Source organism: Echinops telfairi, unplaced genomic scaffold (assembly GCF_000313985.2).
Source record: "Echinops telfairi isolate 266 unplaced genomic scaffold, ASM31398v2 ScPeMD7_5927;HRSCAF=6808, whole genome shotgun sequence".
NCBI classification, from domain to species: domain Eukaryota; kingdom Metazoa; phylum Chordata; class Mammalia; order Afrosoricida; family Tenrecidae; genus Echinops; species Echinops telfairi.
This window is the reverse complement of record NW_022109827.1, coordinates 2,878,514-2,883,899: the sequence shown is the minus strand read 5'-3', so window position 1 is coordinate 2,883,899 and position 5,386 is coordinate 2,878,514. Positions and strand designations below refer to the sequence as shown.

Below are 5,386 nucleotides of genomic sequence, written 5' to 3'. Positions count from 1 at the left end.
GTTCAATAATAAATATGTACCGTATTCTTCTTCATGGAAAAATAAGATATCCCCTGAAAATAAAACCTAGTGCATCTTTGGGAGCAAAAATTAATATAAGATGCTGTCTTATTTTCAGGGAAACAGGGTACCTTGGACTGTAGTAAATATACTGGAAGGCCATGTCTGATTTCCTCTGACTTCTTCCCTATTGCCATGAGTCAGGGTCAGGCAGACCTCGGTGCTCCATCCTTCTTCACCCATTCTGACACAAACTGTCCCTCCCAGGCCATTCACCTTCTTCACTAGGTTCAATAGTTCATTGCCATGGCCACACAGAACTCCCAGATAATACTCACAATTTTGGAGGTTTATTATTGAAGTTCATAGGTTACCACAAGTCAGGATCAGTAAATGGTAAGAATACCATTACTGGTCCATTGTAACGCCTCTCCTCAGCCAGCAAACACGTGTCTCTACAGTTTTCTGTCTCTCACTCACATGGTCCCTTGGCCAATGCCTTCCTTGATCAGGACCATCTTTTGTCACTCTGTCACTCAATCTCAAAATCCCATCGATTTGGGCTGCACCTTTTTCTCTGCTGCCACAGTCCTTGCTGCTTCTTGTCTCTGCCACCATCACTTTAGACAGATATGGAACATGAGACCCATAACAAACAAACACAAAAACAAACTTCGGTCCTAAAATGTCTCGCTCTGTTCCTGCTTCAATGATGGCTCTTTCTTACATGAAGCAGGGTGTATAAAAAAATATGATCCTTTCTTGTGATATACATATTTTATTTGTCTCACACAAGCATTGACCATTAGAATACAAAACTAGGAACAAAGAGAAAAATGAACATTAATTGGAAAATATAAACTTGGTGATAGAATTGAAGCTGGAGATCACATGATAGAATTTTAAAATATATCTTATTGGGGGCTCATACAACTCATCACAATCCATACATACATACAATTTTTTTCATACATACAACTTTTAAGACCATTGAATTATTAATAGCAAAGATCTTTTTCAATAACACATACTGTAACTATACACATGGACTTCTCCAGATGGAATACACTGAAATAAAATTGACTACACCTGGGGGAAGAGATGATGGGTAAGCTCAATATCAGCCACAGGGGGTGACTGTGGGACAGACCACCAATTTCTCATAGATATGTTCAGATTTAAGCTATAGAGAATTAAAACAAGTTCACAAGAGCCAAAAAAAAAAGGCATTGAGGACATTCCACCTGATGTTTCAGAGCACTCACAAACAGATTTGAAGCTCTGAACACTAATTGCAGAAAACCCGATGATCTACGGAGAGACATAAGGACACCATTCACATAGAAAGCAGTGGCCATTAAAAAGGGAGGGAAGAAAGAAAAGTTCAAAGTGGATGTCAGAAGAGACGCTGAAATTTTTTATACTCATAGTGTAGCTAAAGCAAATGGAAGAAACGATGAAGTCAAATTGCTGATTGGAACATTTCAAAGGGCAGCTTGAAAAGACAAAGCAAAACCATATAATGAGTTAGAAAACCAAAGACGAAGAACATGCTCAGCATAGATGTCTTAAAACTGAAACAAGTAAAGAAATATTTGAAGCTTTCAGTTGCAATGTTGAGTGATTCTATGGGTAAAACATTGAATGATGCAAGAAGCATCAAAAGAATATGAGGAAAATACACAGAGTGATTGTATCAAAGACAGAACTAGTTAACAATCAATAATTTGAAGAAGTAGCATAATCAAGAGCTAATGGTGCTAAAGGAAGAAGTCCAAGATGCCCTGCATTGATGGAATAGCAATTGAAATGCTTTAACAAGCTCATGAGTCACTGGAAGCATTCACTCCTCTGTGCTAGGCCTTTTGAAAGAGAGCTACCTGACCAACTGACTGGAAGAGATACATATTTGTATCCATTCTGAAAAACAATGACCCAACAAAATGTTCAAATTATGGAACAATATATTAATAACACATTGCAGCAGTACCTTGACAGGGAACTGCCAGTGTTTTAGGCTGAATGTTCAGAAGAGGACGTGGAGCAAGTCGTATCATTGCCGTTGGCAAGTGGATTTTGACTGAAAGCAGAGAATACCAGGAACATGTGTATTTGGGTTTATGGACTGTGGATCATAACAAACTATGGATATCCTAGAAAAAAAAAGGGAATTCTAGAACACTACATGTACTCAATGATCCAGCTGACACCATTGATAGTCACAGCCATGGGACCCTGTTAAAAGTCCATGCTGGCACTCATGAACTCCATGATGGGCTCATGTGCTCAGTTTTGGAGGACATGTGGCAGAGGCCCAGCGGTTTCATCATCTGGAGGTTGGTGCCCATGCTCTCCACCAAACCCATTCAGTCCATGACCAGGCTCATGTGCTCAATCTCTGGGCCCACATGACTAATGCCATGGCCCAGGTCAGCTTTAGCCTTGTACCTCCAAGGAGGCTGATGCCAGAGCCCACCCTCTTAAACTCAGGAATGCTGCCTCTAGATCCACTTCCTCCCCATTTTGCCATGATTGTGTATCTCTTCAGTGCATGTCTAGGGATTTCTTTATTCTGCCTATGTTCATCTCAGATCCAAAAGTTCCCATGTTTTCTATGCTCCCATCAAAGGGGCGCTCCATATCTGCAGGGCCTGTGATTTCAATCTCAGTGGCTTTGTTCAGGTGATTGGCATCAATAGGATGCCCTCCAGATCCTAATCCTACGACCATATCCCCAAACCCACCAGCTACTGAGGAAGCTCAGGAGGTAAAAAAAAAAAAAAATCGGCCTTAGGTGATGCTTTCTTGTCCATTTTCACGTGCATATGTCTATCAAGTAGTAGTTGACCATTAAATGTCAAATAGCTTGCACTTCAAAAGTCACAGTGCCTATAATATGATTTTCCCCATTTTTATCTTCCAGAATGTCTGCCCAGACCACCACCCCGACCATGCTAAATATTTCCTTCAGCTTCTTCCAGTCAATGTTATAAGCTAGGTTTGCTACAAATACTCCGCTTCTTAGTTTTCCATTCTTTTGCTTTGCGTTCCTGGTATGTTCACTGTCAGGACCTTCTTTGACCTTCAGTGGTCTTCGACTCAAATTATGCTTGTTCATAATTTCAGCAGCTTTTTTTCATGCTGTTTTCCATCTTGAATCCAACAACAGCACGTTTTTTTGACGTTTCTTCATCATCTATTAAGAACTCCACATACGCTACCTCATCAATTTTTTCTTTAACAAGGTTTTAAGGACTGTCATTTCACATCAAAAGGCATGTTGTTAATGGCACTCTCTCTCATTTAGATGGGTTGGCACATGGCTCAAAGCAATTGCCTCTTTTCTGTCCTTTCCTCTTCCTGTTCTCATTCTGAGGCAGCTGTTCTCTGTAATCCTGGGGACCGAGAGCACCATCATTCTTGGCGCACCAGGCATGCCACTCTACTCCTCCATTTTGGGACCCATTGCCAATTTTCCATCTGCTTCAACCCCTGACACTATTTTCTCTATGTCTGGGCTTAGTCTAGCCTTATCTTATTCTTCATCCCAGCAAATATTAGCAGGTATTTGGGTCACTTGATAAGTAGGCCAGGGTAGTTCATCCAAATGATGGCATATGTTGCTTCTAAATTCCAAAGAAGACAACATGACATTCTTCCTCCTTTTCAGGTGTGGAAGGGATCAGATTCAATAACTTATTGTTTGCTTTACTAGGAATATCAGGATATCCCCCACCCCACTAAGTCCCTAGAATTTTCACTGAGATAGGAGTCACCTAAATTTTTATTGGGTTAATTTCCTACCACCTAGCACATAGATGTTTTACCAATAAGTCTAGATTCATTGATACATCTTTCTTACTAGTCCGATCAGTTATGCTGCCATCAATGCAATAAACCATTGTGACCTCCTGTGGAAGGGAAAGGTGATCAAGGTCCCTCTGACAAAGCCCTAGAGGGATGCTATACCGTAAGGAAGGGCAGTGGGATGTATTTTTTATCATGCCAGCTGAAGGCAAACTGCTTCTGGTGGTATTTTAAAACAAAAATTAAGGAAAAGGCATTCACCAGATCAATAGGTGCATATGTGTTTCCAGTAGAAGTATTCATTGATAAAAAAATTACACCTGAAACAGCAGCTTCAGTTTGCTTCACTGCCCACTTAAGTTTATGATAAACCACTGTCATACTCCAAGAGCTATCCCTTTTTTGTGCAGGCCAGATAGGAATGTGGTGGGACCTGCATACTTTAAATATTGATGGTTCACTAATTATTGAGTTATTTCAGGAATGTGGCACTGATTTTTGTTTACAATTTTCCTAGCTCAAGGCAGTTCTAAGGGCCACCACTAGCCTTTTCCTAACAGAATAATTACTTTCCATATTTCAGGAACCCAGTACCAGTGTTCTACCAGTTCTTGAGTATGTCTATTTAAGGACCCACTTAGCCTACTGAAACACAGATCTGAGCTAAAAGTCCATTAATAGCTTGACCTTCATATGTTCCTATTTTCAATGATGGGCAAATGATGCTTTGAGTCTCCCAGAATTAATGTCAATTCAAAATGAATGTCTAGTAATTCCTGAAAAGTCTGGTTATTTCCTCTTCTTCAGTAAATTCTCAATCTTGTAAAATGCCATAGATCCCTTTGGGGAAGTCTAGGAGAAAGACTATGGTGTACCTTTTGGGCAATGTAGTGGGGTCCTTACTCAAGGGACACAATCTCCTCTTAACCAGTAAAAGTGTGAGGAATTATGCTATTTTATTCTGTGGTTCAATTTAATCTGTCTGCCACTTCACTTAACTTCTATTTATATAGATCAAATAAAGATTTTTAAAGTTTTCCATCTATTTCATACCTAGTGATACCCTGCAATGTAGCTAATCCCATAAATCAATACAAATCAGACTATAGACATTACTACTTTGTCTTCGCTGTCCAATATGGTAACCATACACTCCTTTTTTTTTTAAAGTTCTGACACCCAGCCCCCACTAGCACAAGGCTCTATTTTGCCTTCAATTGTAGTTAGATATCTTAATTCAATTAGGGCAATTCCCACTGTCAAAACTCATTTACATAGTCTTTAAGGATGTCTTCTCACAAATTTGTGCCCAATAGTTGTGAAAAAAAAATATGCTCTGGGAACTCCCTGTTGTGATCCATGGGTCTATCTTGATAAATCTAATACTCCAATTTGTCTCTAAACCTTTGAATACTTTCTTTTTTTCCCCAAGAGATTTATCGACATATTATTGACATGTCATATGATTCAATAGTTCAATCACATCAAGAAGAATTAAATGATCATCACCACAATCAGTATTAGAACATTTTCTTCATTCTTGTACTTACTGTTATTAGCTTTAAAATATGGCAAATTA

The 5,386-nt window shown here is 39.3% G+C and overlaps 1 pseudogene; it reads right to left on the bottom strand.

The window, feature by feature from the left end:
* Positions 1–2,258: 2,258 nt before the first annotated feature.
* LOC101646121 lies at positions 2,259–3,902 on the bottom strand (annotated as a pseudogene).
* Positions 3,903–5,386: the final 1,484 nt, after the last annotated feature.